Below are 16,309 nucleotides of genomic sequence, written 5' to 3'. Positions count from 1 at the left end.
AAGGAGACATGATATTCAGAAATTTTTGAACAAATTAGGCCTGGAAATGCAAGAAAGGAACCCAAAGACTCTTCAATTATTTTTTTCTAATATTGACCTTTTCCCCAAACTCTGGATTTTCGAAAGCTAGGCCTGGAGTGGAGGTTCCACACTGATGGTAGCTGTGCTTTAGTTGATGTGACTGGATATCCCTGTGCACCTGAGCAGTTCTATCTTTTGTGCAGGCTCTGATCAACTGTGATATACCACACAGTGGACTCAGAGGGGAAATACATCTTGTGGCTTTCTGATACATGCTACAATAGGCAGAGCAATGCCCAGCACTTAAGTCTTCCAAACCATAGTTATAGCTCCCTTTGTTGATAACGTCTCAGTGCATACACGTGGTGTTTTATGTTAGGAAGTTCAGTGCTTGCCATACTGTGGGCACTTACCTTCTTGTATGACCGTCACCTGTAAATAGGCCTTAATTAAGACGGTTCAGCGTACCATAGTTCCCCTTTGCGATAGTGTTCTGTGTGCAGTAAAGTGTACTTGAGATTTGGAATTGGGATTGCTAATGGCATGTTTCCCATTGCTCTTGTAATGCTGGGTAGCAACAGAGAGCTGCAGTGCTCAGTTAGCCCCATCCTATGAAAGGAAACAGCTAGAGCTCTGTGACAGGTGATTTTGCTCAGCTGCGATTTATGTGATCGACTAATAAATGAACTTCTGATTTACATTTTTTTTTTACTTAACAATAGCACTATCAATCAGAACCCCATCAGGAGTCAAGAAACATCAAACATCGATATTTGAAGACAGTTATTAATAACTTCCTCAATATCTTCTACTACCCAGGTGATTGTTGACCTCTCAATGGATGGGCCTCATGGCTTAGTCTTCAGAATGGTTCATAGGCGTTTACTAATACCCCTCCTTCTTTTTCATTTTGCTGCAGGAATGCGGACAGGGGTTAAATAGATGCAGAACCAAGACAGGTGCCATTAACTCATGCTCTGTAATGCTTTTATGCTTTATGGATTAATGGTCCAGTTTCTGAAAAGTAGGTCTGATTCCCATACCAACAAGTATGTCTCTGGCCTTTGTCTACAGAGAATTAGGGCAAGATCAGAGGATATACGTGGTATAGGTGGATAAGTGCCATAGACTCAAAAACATCTCTATTTTATGTATCGAAGATGAGTCAGTGGTCTGGATGTATATAATTATGGAGATAGCCAACAAAAACTCCATCAGCCTTACAAAGTAATCTCTCTATGTCTCATCCTCCCTTCATTTTGAACTTAGGACATTATATTTTTTTTTTCGCTATCACACGTCTTTTTCTTTTGTTTGTTTTGAGACAGGACCTCACCCTGTAGCCTTGGCTGGCCTTAAACTAACTTCCTGTGTAGACCAATTTGTTCTTAAGCTTACAAACATCTATCTGCCTCTGGGCCACTGAACCCTGAGTGCTGAGATTAAGGGCATGCACCCCTAAATCCAGCTAAATTGAAGCCCTTTAAAGAACGGGACTCGTTTCCTTCTGAGGATTCTTTATTGGGAAAGAACATGGCAGTCCTCTGATACAAGTTCATGTTTTCATGTATTATTTGGTGCACAGATGATTAGTTCATCTTTGAATACTTCCAATGATTTGATGTCATTTCCTTCCAAAGAATCTGTGTCCTATTTAAAAATCCCCACAGTGTTGTTTGCCTTGAGTTTCATCTTTCCGAGTGTGTCCATTTGGCCGTGTACTACTGAAAACCTAGTGCAAATCTATATTTGATTCATCTGTAAGCATAGTCACTTTCTACATTAGAACCTGAGAACCTGTAGACAAGGACTCTAAGTCAGTTCTGTGCCCAGCTCTTAGAGCGAAACATGGTTATAAAGCACCCCTTACAAGTTCTGTCTCTGAGGCCACACAGAATTGAGCCAAGCATCTGCCTTCTCAAAGACTCGACATATCTACCAAATTCTCTCTTCTCTCCTATTACTTTATTGCATTAACAGAAACACAAAGGACAATACACGGGCTCGTCACACAACTTAGATATGTCTTTGAGCAGTGTCTTTACAGATGTCTTCTGTCATCCATTTTCTCTCTGTCTCATATCTCTGTTACAGTGGATCTTCATGACATACATGCCACAGTTTTTCCTGAGCTATGTTGTGTGTGCCCTTTCCCATCTGGAAAAATCATGGGTCTAAGTTAAGAGATTTACTAAACTCATTTAAAGCTATTCAGTGCCTAAAACGATGATGGTTCCGTCATGAGCACCGTCCAGCTTCTCATTCTCAGTACTTTTTATCATCCTGATCACAGCTCAGCGTCTTGAAGAATGAAATGCTTCCGTGTGCCTGATTTCTCTCTGTCTTCTTAAAGAACCTTATCTTATTTTTGAAGCATTGTTTAAAAAAGAACAGTACTAGATCACTGCTTAGCAGACCTGGGAGACAATATGAGCTCCAGCTTTTACAAACCTTAGACAGCTCTCTGTGCCATATAACCCACCTGCCAACATCTTCAAGTAGAACCAACCTCATTTGAGTATGGTTGGCATAATTGACTTTGAGGCTTAAAGAACTTTATAAAGAGACAAAAATAGGATGAAAAGCAAGAACACACTTTTAGTAAGCACAGCCCTTGCCTACATGGTTTGATGGGCTCAGGACTCTTGTTGAATTTGGGGAGCTGCTGGGGTAATACATTGAAATTTTTTAGAAATTGGGGACTTTTAAGTAAGTCAAGCAGAAAGGCATGAGATGTCCCACCTGTAGCATGATGTGATTAAGGACCCCGTCCATATGATGAGTACCATATGCATATTGGAAATGAATGATCCCTGAGCCAGTGAGCCCATTGGTCAGTGCTCACTACTCAATGAACATTTCAGCTGCAGGGATCAAACACAGTCCCTCTTTTAAAATAGAGATTCCCATCAATAAGAATTGACAGTATGCAGAATGACAGGCTTACGAAATATAATCTAACTTTAGTCCACAATGCATCCTGAGGTAGCCATGCTGTCTTCACCATATCCAGGTGAGGAAATGAATGTTTTCAAGGAGCCCCTGTTTCAAAGGCTCTTGTTGTAAATTATAGAACCTAAAAGACTGACTCTGACCAGCAAAGCGGTTTGATCAGAATAAAGTAGGGCATGATTTATAGAATTTTACGTTTTCTTTAGTTACATTTTACAAAGAAAAATGAGTCTGTGCACAGTGCCACATACCTATAATAACTGCCCTCTGGAGAACAGAGACAGGAGAATTTTGAGTTTAAGGCTAGCCTAGGGTAACCAGGTAAGAGAATCCTGAGGCAGGTGGGAGATGAGTACATGTGGAGAGAATGCAAGTATACATGCGAGACAAGTGAGATACACTTTATAGTATATTCAATTTAATTATATTTGCATTTTTTGTTTTTGTTAAGGCTGAGGCTCACTATGTAGCCTTGGCCTGAAGTTGAACACACAGAAATCTACCTGCCTTGCCTCCAAAATGCTGACATTAAATACATGTTCCAACATGGCAGGTCCTCAGTTTAATTTTATACAATTAAATGCAATGTTTAAAGACATGTGACGTATTTTATTTTAATTGAAATTTTTAACTGATAATGAACTGAACAAAAATGTTAAGAATGAATGAGGTAGCATGTAACTTATAAACATGGTATAAGCAGTTTAAACATAATCAAATGTTTTACTAATTCATGATAAAAAATTTAAAAAAATATGTTCATACATTTAAGTAAAATTGAAAAGAACCCAGAAATAGTATCCATGTTTTCTCATGCACAAATGACAGGACAGTGGGTCATGACAGTTCATGGGTGTGGATACTCAGAACAAACAAGCCATCATAGGTCATTACCCAGGTATCTGAAGTCATCAAAATGGGTCTTGGGACCCAAGGAGATGGCTTGGGTTATAAAGCTACTTGTTGTCTGTCAAGCCTGAGGACCCAGGTTCAGTCTTCTGGTAGAAAGAGAGAAACAACTCCAGAAAATTATCCTCTGGCTTCTGGCTTCTACCGTATACAATAGCATGTGTGAATGAACCAGTGTGAATAAACATCCACGCATGCACGCGCATACACACACTCTTCTGTATAAGTAGATGTAAAGAGTTGTTAAAAAGGTATGAAGAGCCTTGTTTTTAAGGACCAGGCAGTGCCTACTGAGAAGGGTGTGTGTAGAATGATCTGGAGGTAGTTGCCTTAAATCCACATCAAGGCTGAGTGTAAATGTCAGAAAATTGGTTTGAAAATATGTACACGTAACCATCCGATCCCAGACATTAAACACCACGACAAACGTGAATTGGCTTTAACAGCTACAAAATTTTATGTAATTTGAGCGAGTAACTCGGGTGGTACATTTTAACTTTCCTTTTTTGTTCTTTCCTGTGAGAATAAAGGTGACCCTTCCGCAGAGCCCCAGGGTAACAAGTGATGAAACGAAGACAATTAGAAATAAGATATTAGGCATTACTGTTGCAAATGAAACAATCCACCTAAAGAAAACAGGCAGTCAAATGAGGGCTGAAAAAAACAGATGCTGTATCATTAGATATGGAGGCGGAAGATCCTAGTTAAACGTTGTAACTTCTCTATACTTAGTTTTTCTACCAAGCAGAAAGCTTCAGAGTAAAGCATGTACCCAGAGAATGTGTGATGTGGGGACAGCTTCACCCCCAACACAGCTATAGCAGAAAAGGAAAACCAAAGACAGTTTTAATAAATAGAAAAAACGTCAACAGCTTTCAATCACCATATCTACATGCAGGAAAAAAAAAACAGATTTTCATGACAAATTTACATGGCCCATGGTGTGGATTTACTTAGGTCATTTTCACCAACTTGGAAATGAGTGCTGTTACAATTCCATTTTTCAAACGAGAAACTTGGGCACAGAGCTACCTTGATCAAGGCTGTAACGTGATGCAAAAAGGACCCAGGTCTTCCCTCCGAAGTCTGTGCTGGTCTGTCAGAGTGAATCTGTGTTTACATTCTGTCAGGCCTATTAAAGAAAACGTCTTTTCGCGGTGTTTAGCAGGTACGGCAGGTGACAGAGCTGCACGACCGGTCACAGTGCAGAGTAAAGTGTTCAGTACTCACTCAGGCTTATCCTGACATCTGTCCTTAACAGCTTTAACATCTCTCACAGCCCCTCCATCCAAGGCTCGGGAAACCTTGGTGGTGGAAGGGAGAGGGTGGAAAATAGAAAGAGCTAAAGGTTGGAGAGGTTGGAGAGGACTACTGCCAAAGTGTCTTCTGGGTATGGTCATTGGATATGAGCTCACACAGCAATGATTACTGAAAAAGACCTACCCATGATCAAGCCAGTCAGTATTCCAGTTAGGGGGAGGGGAGGGCATCATAAGGCCCCGTTTCTGTCTTACGGCTAGCGATACTTACTGGTTTACCAGGGAAAGGAGAGTCCAATTTTGTCAAGGATACATGAGATTTTATTTCTAGCTCATCTGGATGCAGAGAGGTACAGTTTGGGGCCATCGCTGCACAGGGCATCCTTTCTGCCCCTTTGCCAGGCAAAGCACTGGGCCCTATCCTCTCTCTCCTGTGTAAAAGGCTCATGTCCAGAGTAATACTTGGTCTTCACTATCACTCACAATCCAAATTTCTAACTTACGTGGTAGTGTGTGTGTGTGTGTGTGTGTGTGTGTTTGTGTGTTAGTATGTGTGTGTTAGTATGTGTGTGTTAGTATGTGTGTGTTAGTATGTGTGTGTGTTAGTGTGTGTGTGTCTCTCTGTGTGTGTGTATGTGTGGTAGTGTGTGTGTGTGTGGTAGTGTGTGTGTGTGGTAGTATGTGTGTGTGTGTCTGTGTGTGTGTGTCTGTGTGTGTGTGGTAGTATGTGTCTGTGTGTGTGTCTGTGTGTGTGTGTGGTAGTGTGTGTGCGGTAGTGTGTGTGTGTTTGTGTGTGTATGTGTGTGGTAGTGTGTGTGTATGTTTGTGTGTGTATGTGTGTGGTAGTGCATGTGTCTGTGTGTGTGTCTGTGTGTGTATGTGTGTAGTAGTGTGTGTGTGTGGTAGTGCATGTGTCTGTGTGTGTGTGTCTGTGTGTGTATGTGTGTGATTGTGTGTGTGTGGTAGTGTGTGTGTGGTAGTGTGTGTATGTGGTAGTGTATGTGTGTATGTGTGTATGTGTGTAGAGTAGGGGAAGATGGACAGAGTAAGCTTCTGCATGCATGTGCAGAGTTCAGGGGAAGAGGTCAAGTGTCTTCTATCACTCTCTGCCATAGTTCCTTAAAACAGTGAACCTAAAACTTGTTTCTTGCTTATCTTTTTTTTTTTAATTTCATTGTTGCGTTCTGCTTTTTAGATGAGCACAGGAGATCTAAATTCAGGCCATCAGTTCAGTTTGCATAGCAAGTTCTTTTAACTGCTAACCCACTTCATCAGTCCCTGGACTTGCTGTGAACTTGTGATTCTGTTCTGGTGCAGAATAGTATTTTTACAACATGTAAATATACCTGTATGCACTCACCTACATGCATGTACTTGCGCCCGTGTGCGCAGGTGTGTGTGTGTGTGTGTGTGTGTGTGTGTGTGTGTGTGTGTGTGTGTATCATATATATCAAGCCACTCTGTTTACTTGCATCATGTTTGAGATATCTTTTATAGGAGATGTGAAAGTTCATACTTAGAAGGTCACTGAAAACTTGATTCATAGCCTTTTGGGCATTCAGAGAAAGGAAAGACACCCCTGCATTAGCTATAACTGTGTGTGTCCATCCATCCATCTGTCTGTCTGTGCTTTCAGTCTTTTCAGCAGAGAATTTAGAGTCCACCTCTGGGGAGTCAGCAGTGAGCATCCCTTATCAGTGTAGGTTTGGTGTGAGGACCTTGCTTACTTTGTTCGGAAGCAGCAATAATTAGTCATAATCAGTATTTATCAGTTTCCCTCTCCTCTTACCAGCTCTCTTTTTTAATCAGTGGCTTTCCAGTTAATCAGTTTGAAGTTCAGGTTGATGTATGTGTGGAAGGTCTCAGGGCACTCTCCAAGCTCAAGGTGAGCGGGTAGCCCCTAGAATACCCATGGAAGTAGAATCCAATGAAGTGTCTCGGAATTTTCAAGTGATTCACATTTGAAACCTGAACGCTGGTCTTTTCTCCCAGAGCTTTGTGAATGCTGTAACTGCAAACAGGGACAGCCTGACTCCAGTCTCTTAGTACTCGGCAGTTGAATTCACTTCATAGAGACATCATGACTAGAAACTGAGCTCGGACTGAGGCTGCAGATGTCCCTAGAAGTGAGGAGGAAGAGAGAAGGCGCGTTCCATTATCATGCACCCAGAGGTTTAAGGATAAGGAGACAATATGTCATAGAATATTCTTTCTGGTTTAATGAATGGAAGGCAGGTTTTCATTACTCAGGGAAAGGTCTGTTTTCCAAAACAACCTCCCGTCCACCTACTATCTGCCGAGCTTACCTGCGAGCTTTAAAGCCCTTCATGCTGCAAACTCTAAAACGAAAGACTGGGGCTCCTGTATCTCTGTGGCACTTTATTCTTCTATTTTGTTTTTTTTTCTGATTGAGAGAATAATAAACTGAACCTAAAATCGTCACCCAAATTACTCGAGATTTTTCTAGCTTTCAGCATGTCACAAAGGGACCCTCGACTTCATCCCGAGCTTCTTTGAAAGCACTTTCAGGTTAGAGTGATGAATAAGAACCACAGAAAGTGTCCTTCAGGGTTTCCTGTGTGGCCAGCTTTACCAGCGAGAGGAAGGGGTCAAAGAAACGTGCTTAGCAGCCAATCAGTGCAGAGAAAATTACCTTCATGTTTATAAAGTTGGACCTTAATCTTATAGGGTACAGAATTAAATCCAAAATAAGTTTCCCCCAAACTACACAGCATGTAAGAAGGAGGTGGGGTGTTCTTTGTTTAGAAGTGTAGTTTTGTTACTGACCAACTTGCAAAAGAATGACAACGTTAGACCCTGGGATCCTCCTGGTCCCGGTGACATGGTCAGCTCTAAGAAGCTAAGGAAGGGATGGGTTCTGAGGGCAGATGTCTTGATGAATAAACCAGAAATAAGCCAAGTTCATGTCCTCTGGACTTAACCTGTAGGAGGCTCACTCCGGCAGTGTGTTCAGTAATCTAGGGAGGGGATTTGGAGTTGGGATTAGTATAAAGCGGGGTCGTGGTTAATATAAAGCAGGCACACACACATGTGGATGAAACGAGGCTCCAACGACTCTTTTTTTCTCTTGGGTGTCATGCAACTTTTAAACAAAATTCTCTATGTAAGGAAAAAGATCACCTCATGGACTCTGACTAATACAGTTCCTAACAGAGGAATATGCTCATCCATTATGAATTTCATTAACCCTGAAAAAACGGTGTATACAGAACGGGCAGAGACACAGTACCTCATAGGAACAGGTGAAGGGAACTCGGGAGATAGAACCTGACTTTGATTCCCAGGATGCATGTAATAAACTGGGTATGGTGTCACAAATTTATAATCCCAGTGCTAGGGAGTCAGAATAGCTCTCTCTTACAACTGTACATATATGCATATATATGTGTGTGTGTGTGTGTGTGTGTGTGTGTGTGTGTGTGTACATGTACACACACAGAGGAATAGGTGGATTTACTGTGGCACATCCTGGAGCTGGGCCCAGTCAGAAAAGCTACCCCCTCTACTTTTCATGCAGAGCAAATGGCCCTGTGCTCTCGACCACCCAGTGTGGTTAACATCTGACATTCAGATGCCTCAGAACCACTCCCTGGGGCTCACTTACCTTGTTTCCATGTGAAGTTTAAGGGGACACCTAACTGTAGGGCTGACTGGCCCTGAGCTCTAGAAGAAAGCTGCAGCTTGACTTGATGGAGAGAGGGTCAATGAAGGGAGGCTTAGGTCACTGTCTCCAGCCAAGACAGGTCTTCTCTGGACCAGTTACTGGATAACAATGCTCTTGCAAATTTTAGTGGCAGAAGATCAGCTCCTGTGGGTGCCGAGTATTTTGACTCTTACCTCCTTTCCTGTTCAAAGTCTTCCCTTACCGCTGGAGAGTGAAAAATTTTCCCCTGGGTCCAACAAGAAATACTTGATTCTCCTACCAGGTTCAAAAAGACTCTCTGTCTCTCCCCCCAACTCTCTCTCTCTCTCTCTCTCTCTCTCTCTCTCTCTCTCTCTCTCTCTCTCTCTCTCTCTCCCCCTCCCTCCCTCCCTCCCTCTCTCTCTCTCTCTCTCTCTCTGTGTGTGTGTGTATGTGTGTGTGTGTGTGTGTGTGTGTGTGTGTGTGTGTGTAGGTTTTCAATAACCCCTTTGAATAAGATTCCTTAGCCCAATTTGATAGTTTGGCAATTATTCATGGTGAAAGATGTTCTTTCTGAGGCTACTGAGAACCCAGCCCTGGTCTTGCTTCATAGGTCCCCTCTAATACATAGACACACACACACACACACACACACACACACACACACACACACACACACACACACACATACACACATCCGACAACTAAGAACATTTCTAAGCTTTGCCAAATAGTTTCCAGTCACCCCCCCCACATCAGGATGGTGACCCTATTGTCTAGGAAAATGCTAACTACCTTGGCTTCAGAGGAGTTGGGATGACAAATTCTAAACACTGAACCCAGAGAGCAGAAAGCAGATTCTATCTTTGGGCAAGAGCCCAGTTGTATGAAGCACAGTGTTGCTTTCCCTGGGCTCATGTGCTGTGTTCCCCGTGATGATTTCTATGCATGCTACTTATCCCAGCTGGCTGCCCCAGGGCCTGGTTTCCTTTGTTTTCTAATTGAAGTGTAGAAGTAAGCCAGGTAATCCCAAACACGGCTTGAGATAGGAGACTTGGGAAGCACTCCAGGAGTTTCTAGCTGTTTATTTCTTGTCACCAGCTCCGTTCTGAAAGAAGGCGTGCGTGTGTTCAATGTACTTCTTAGCTGAAGAACAGAAGGCAGTGTCTCAAGGCCAGTCGCCTCCTTTTCGCCATGCCCCCTCCCAAAGCTTTTAGGCTGCAGTATCAGAAATGCCCTCTACCTAATAACAATGGTTTTGTAGAGGATTGGATGGGTTTCATCTCTACTAATTACCTGTGCACCGTGGGTCTGCAGTGTTTTCAATGCACACTTTCCAGGGTAGAGATGGGAAGCCCCACTTGCCTAATTCTCTTAAGTATTTCAAGAAGAATTTGCTAAGATAGATGAGAAGGTGTAGTGAAACTTAGACTATAATATATGATATGTGTTTTATTATTATTATTATTATTATTATTATTATTATTATTATTATATTGTCTGAAGGAGACTGGCAGAATTACTATATGAAGTTACTCTGCTAATTAACCTTCAACTATTTGTATAGCACATAAGAATTATTATTATTATTATTATTACTATTGTTGTTATTACTATTTTCAGGGTCATTTTTTCAAAGATGGACGTCTGTAATATCTGACCTTAAACATCTTTTTTTAATACGGTAATCCCTTGGCTGAAACTCACCTAAAATATTTTCATTAGATTTAACTACTCAGCCACGCTGAATTCAAGATCCCCAGTGGGTTTTAAATCTGTTCACTACTGGTTAAATAATACGTTTGAAGAGAAAATAGCTAACGATGATCAACCTCTTATTCTCAGGCATAATAGCCCTGCTGAAGCTTCCCTCCCTCGCTCCCTATGATTATCAATACAGTGTTATTACCTAACGTACGCTGTGTTCTGAAGGGTGCTCACCGCCTTTACATTCCATGTACATAATTCATAAAAACCACCCTTAAAAACCTGCTATTATAACCAAGGACGGGAAATCACGAGAGCTGACAGATGTGATGAAGGCTGAGTTCCTTGCTTGCTCAGTGTGATCTTGCCCTTTTTTCTACTTATCACCTAGTGAGCTATCCGTTTTTGATTCAGAATCAACGAACCCGGTATGTGCTTGCTGACTCGGGAGGCAGCCTGCCCAGGCTTCCTACACAGCTTTTTGTGTGTAGGTCTCACAGAACAAGATGGGGCTTTTGTGTATCTCAGACACAGGACCTGAGAGCCACTGTTCCAGGAATGTGTTTGCAAACTCTGAGCTCAGGGCTTATTTCCTTGTTCTGAGTGCTTCCACATAAAGATCTCTTTCAATATTCCCAGGGAATGGAAAAAAAAAATACAGACGGTATAGAGACTTGGTAGGATGTGTGGGAAGATGAGAAACACAACCCAACCACCTGGAGTTTACAAAGCTACATACTTAATTTGGTCTTGTTTTTCCATAGTTCAGAGTTAGGGCTGATGCATCAATTCATGTCCTCAAGTGTGGCCTTCAAGCTTGAGTGTATAGAAGACCACGTGTTGGTGTTAATAACCCAAAACAGCAGTCCTCCAGATGGTTGTGGAAGCTACCCCATTTCTGAAACAGACCAAGCTGTAATACTAAGCAACATTTCAGGATGCTCAAATTCGTTTTAATTTCAGGGCAGAAATGGGTTTTGGCTTCAAGCTCACCCGTAGAAGCTTCCCCAAACTCCAGGGCACACGCGCTGCAAGCCAGCAGTTACACTATTCACGTGTATACACTGGACTCAGTCCCAAAGGTCAGGATGGCACACTGGCTAGGCTATGAAGAACAGACTGGAGAGCACTTTATAACGTGGATCTGGTTTTATTTTCCCTTTTCTGATTATTTTATTTCGTTGTTTCCTTAGTAGAATTTCACCTGCTGCTTATAATCCTACAGATCCTGGAGACATGATCGTATTTAGATTAAATAATCATATTTAGATTAAAAGGTAGCTCTTTGTTATTGGTATCTGGTATTACCTTGAGGGAGGGAGTATTCATTTGTGCAAAAATGCAAACATTGTGAGCGTCGTGTTTTCAGACCTGACTTCCAATCTCCAGTCTATTGCTCCATCCCAAGAACTGTACTAAAGACTTATTTATTGCCTTTATGCCCCAGTGCTCGTTTGAGCATCTTACTTGAATCAGTTTCCACAAGTATCGAGAGCTCGCAAGAAACACATCTGACATTTCAAACCCAGTTCCTGTAGTTTTTTGTGATTTGTGATTTCCTTGGCATCTGCTTCCGGATTATTCTGTAGAGGGAAAGTCAATATTTGTAAAGTGCCTTACAGTACGTTCTTACGTAGCAAACACTTTATACACGCCGTCCTTTTTCCACACACATTCACTAATAAGCGCTTCTTCTTAGTCAATCCCCTGAGATTTAGGAACAGTCCGCCTTTGCTACCCCTCCCTTGTTATACAAAATTGGGCAGCAAAATGAATGTTCAGATAGTCACTTGAAGACTTAAGCGAAGACTTTTTACATTTTTATTTATTTGTCTATCGGTGTCCGTGTGGGCTGTGGTCTAGACATCGAGGTCAGAGGATAGGTTAGGAATTAAATTGTTTCTCTTCTTCTAATCATGTGTCTGGGGGACTGGATTCAGGTCTTCAGCCTTGGCAGCAAGGACCTTTCTCTATGGGGACATCTCATGGCCTTAAGGATCAGGCCATTAAAAGTCCCTTTGATTAATCAAATACTCGAGTGAAGGAACAGTGAAATTATTTTGTTTTGTGTACTGTGCTTGTTCTGCTTCCTTTCTGCTTTGTGCTAAAGATGGGATCAAGACCCTTGTATGTTCTAGCCAACTACTCCACCCCTGAGCTACACTGTTTTCTCATCGATGGTAAATTCACCACCTAGACAGCCAGCTGTCCTCAACAGCTAATTCCCTTGACAACCATCATGTAAATGGTAAGAGGCTATTATGGAGGGTGAATGTCAGTGTATCCACAGTGTAAGTAGTCCGAAGCAAGACTTTCATGTTAAGATTAAAATATTTGAAACAATGTTTTGCTTAGTCCTTTGGTTAATGATAGTCAGATTTCTTACATGAGTAGAAGGAAGACATTCTTTTTTGATGAATGACCAGTATACAGGGTCATTTTTCTCTGTTGGCCAGTAGGAATTCAGACTTCCTTGAAAGAGTTTTGTTTTCCCTGTCTTGTGAAAGAAAACAATTTTAAACCAACCAGAAATTAATCAAGTGGCACTTAGGGTTCCTCTCCCTGAAGGCTACCATGGGGTTCACTTATAGAACCTTCTGAAGCGAGTTGAGGAGCAACAAAATGGATGAGTTGGGGTGAGAATGAGAGACCATATCCCAGAACAGAGGAAGGCACTGCCTGGTGAAGCTGCCTTGTGATTAAAGCCAGAATGGCAAGCAGAGCTTTGGGACGCTGAAGAGCTGTGCTGTGCTGTGCTGTGCTGTGCTGTGCTGTGCTGTGCTGTGCTGTGCTGTGCTGTGCTGTGCTGTGCTGTGCTGTGCTGTGCTGTGCTGTGCTGTGCTGGGATCGCAGTGTGTCTGCCTTTCTTCTCCTGCCTGCCTGGGGTTAGCCTAGTATGGTGGTGGGATCTAACATAGATTGATTCTTAGCTTCTTTATAAAATGATTTCATTTCTTACAAGGAGGGAATCTGCTAAGTCAACTATTTGCTACCTTCAGCTGTAAGATTTAATATCAAACCATTAGAACGGCTGATTTTTTTTCTACCCCTATAGGAAACAGTGCGTTCTTCTTAAGAACATGTGTCATGAGGAACACGGATGATACCACATCATTCATTGTGTTTATCATAGGATGATCACCTTCATTCATGCTACTTGCAGCAAGAATTGAGGCCAGGTCTAGAAGTACGTATATGTGTATATTCAGAAGCACACATGGAATTGTACACATGTTATATATACACAGTCTAGTTGTTCACTTGACCACTATATTTTAGAAAGTTAAGTAATGGGCACAGCTTAAAGCTTACATTGGGGTGAGCAATTTAACCTTCACTTTTTCTCTATTGACCACAGTCTAACACCCAGGTCACAGCTCAGGTCAATTCACATGTGCCCCTGTATACTCATAATTAAAACTAAGCTCTGAGGTAGACTTGTCAAAGACTGACCACCTGGCTTAGAACTGGAGCTATATATTGGATGCCCTGTACCTGCTCCTGTACTAGACATCTTACAAAATTACTCTTAGGTCTCCTAAAACTGCTACTGCTCCCTTAAGGCAGAATTCTGGAACATCCGGCTTCAGTGTTACTTGAGCATTGGTTGAAAGCATGGCCGTATCTGTGGTAGAGAAGTTACTCATTGAGCCATGGGTTTGGTTTTTTGGGGACACTTGTTTGGTTTTGATTCAAGATCTCTCACAGCCCATCTGACCTCAAACTCATTGTATAACTGAGGATTTCCTTGAACTTTGAATCTCCCTTCTTCTTTTTTGTCGATGCTGGGATTTCGAGAACGCAGCATCATTCACACCCGGTGTGTTTGGTGCTGGGTAGCATGATATGGACGCCAAAGCTCCGTGCATGCCAGACAAGTGCTCTACCAACCTAGCCGGGTCCTTATCCTTTAAACAGAATGGTTTGTGTCACTGCATTGGTTCACTTTGAAACTATTCGCAGGGTGTTTTCCCTGTGCCCAGCCCTGTTTTGTGTGTGTGTGTGTGTGTGTGTGTGTGTGTGTGTGTGTGTGTGTGTCACCACTGATAAAAGAGCTAATGTAATTTTCTCCCTGTAGTGCATTGAAGAATATATTAGTCGTGAAGGCAGCAATATTCCGAGAAGTTAAATGACTGAAACAGCCCCGTCCACAAATCAGAACACTGGGTACTGAGCAGAGCTACGTTTCAGAAAGTGGAGTGGGGAGGAGGGTACAAGCAGTGGGCAAATCTTATCGAGTTCCACAGATCTAAACAGAATCCTCTGAGACTGAAGTGTGATGAAAGGAAGGGACTCTGTGCGCAGACAAGAGGGCCTGCATCGTGTTTCTCATGGATCACTGAGCTTCTGCCCTTCCAGGATGGCTTCTATTCTGAGTACAGTTCGCTAGCAGGCTTTTGTGGAGTTTTATGTGTAAGCCGGTAAGTCTTCTGTTAGGCTGTGAGTACACATTAAGTAAGTATCCCTTGATGCTCTGTCACCCATAATGACCGCCTTTCAGGGTTCTGCAAAGTTCCTTTCAAAGATGCTGATGTTGGAAGATGTGAGCCATAGAGTTCAACATTTCAGTTGATGTTAGTTTCTAAAAAATCACCAAAACTTTGGCTATTTGTATTGAAATAGCATTTCTACTTTTGAGATATCACAAGAGATGTGGAAGCAACTCCAGGCCTTGTCTCAACACAGCCTGTTACTAATTTTTAGAAATATCTTCTCTTCTTGTAATTCCAGACAACTATTAGCTTTCAGTGTGCCTCAAAGATGCCGATGACCTGTTCTGAACACAGCTAATCAGGACTCAGTGTGAGCAGACCAGCCAATAAAAGATGGACTAGCGCTTATTTTGGGCTCTCCTTTGCTCAGAGTTAAGTTATAATCTGTGGAGATTAGAGTCACCTTCAATGCTGACAGTAAGCTACAGATAATTGGGCCCTACCCCAACCCTAATGAATCTAGAATGATCTCAGGAATCTACATTTTTCATTTTTCATACATTCCCTCCGGATAAATAACCCTTCATGGTCTTTCTGATGCTTTACAATTCCCTTCTGCCCCTCTAATTTATTCTGAAACCATGTGTTCCAAAAACATGATGAGATTAGATCAGCCTTCTAGTATGAGCTCTTTTATTTTCCCCACTCTGTCTAGGGTATCGCCCCATAATCTTGAGTAGGGCATAAATACTTTGCAACTTTCTACCCTTTCCATGTCTTCCTCCATAACTTCCAACCCCTGGACAGACTTTGGCTCTGGATGACCTAATGGGCAAAGGCACATAAACTGGGAAAGAAAAAGGTCTTCACAAGTTCTCTTCTGACATTCACATTCTGACAGACACATGTTGGCACACTTCCTGATAGCATGTACACATACAGTACTTACAAATATTAGAAAAGTATCAGGTGGCAGTTATTTAAAGGAAACACATACAGTCATGTGTGTTCACGTGCTTGGCTGTCGGTTGATAGTTCTGGGCCTTCAGTAATGCCACCTGTTCTATCTTCTTCCTTTCAGCAATTTGAGAAACTCCACTTCCAGTTCTATGGGCCAAATTGAAAGTCTGTCTCCTCCAGACACCTCCTTCCTGCCCCTCCCTCTTAATTGTCTTTCTCCCAGATGGCTGCTGTGCATACACTCAACATTGATCCAAGCACAGTGTGTCCTATTCTGTAATTACAGATGTAGGAGCCTATTTCCAAGATGGCTCCCAATAAGCCGCTGTAACTAGTATCCACACCATTGCCGTGTCCTTTGCAACACTGTATCTGTGTGGTTGGAGAGAGAGTGAAGAGACATCACCATGCTGCTTCTCAGGCCT

General features: G+C 42.2%; 1 protein-coding gene and 1 pseudogene across 5 annotated transcripts in view; one reads left to right on the top strand and one right to left on the bottom strand.

Annotated features, from left to right (window-relative positions):
- Positions 1-16,309, top strand: part of Large1 (LARGE xylosyl- and glucuronyltransferase 1) — a 452,006-nt gene that overhangs the window by 246,612 nt on the left and 189,085 nt on the right.
- On the bottom strand, positions 10,279-10,385 carry LOC134478791 (small nucleolar RNA SNORA19; annotated as a pseudogene).

Source organism: Rattus norvegicus, chromosome 19 (assembly GCF_021556685.1).
Source record: "Rattus norvegicus strain SHRSP/BbbUtx chromosome 19, alternate assembly SHRSP_T2T, whole genome shotgun sequence".
Classification (NCBI taxonomy): domain Eukaryota; kingdom Metazoa; phylum Chordata; class Mammalia; order Rodentia; family Muridae; genus Rattus; species Rattus norvegicus.
This window is presented reverse-complemented; position numbering and strand designations above follow the sequence as displayed.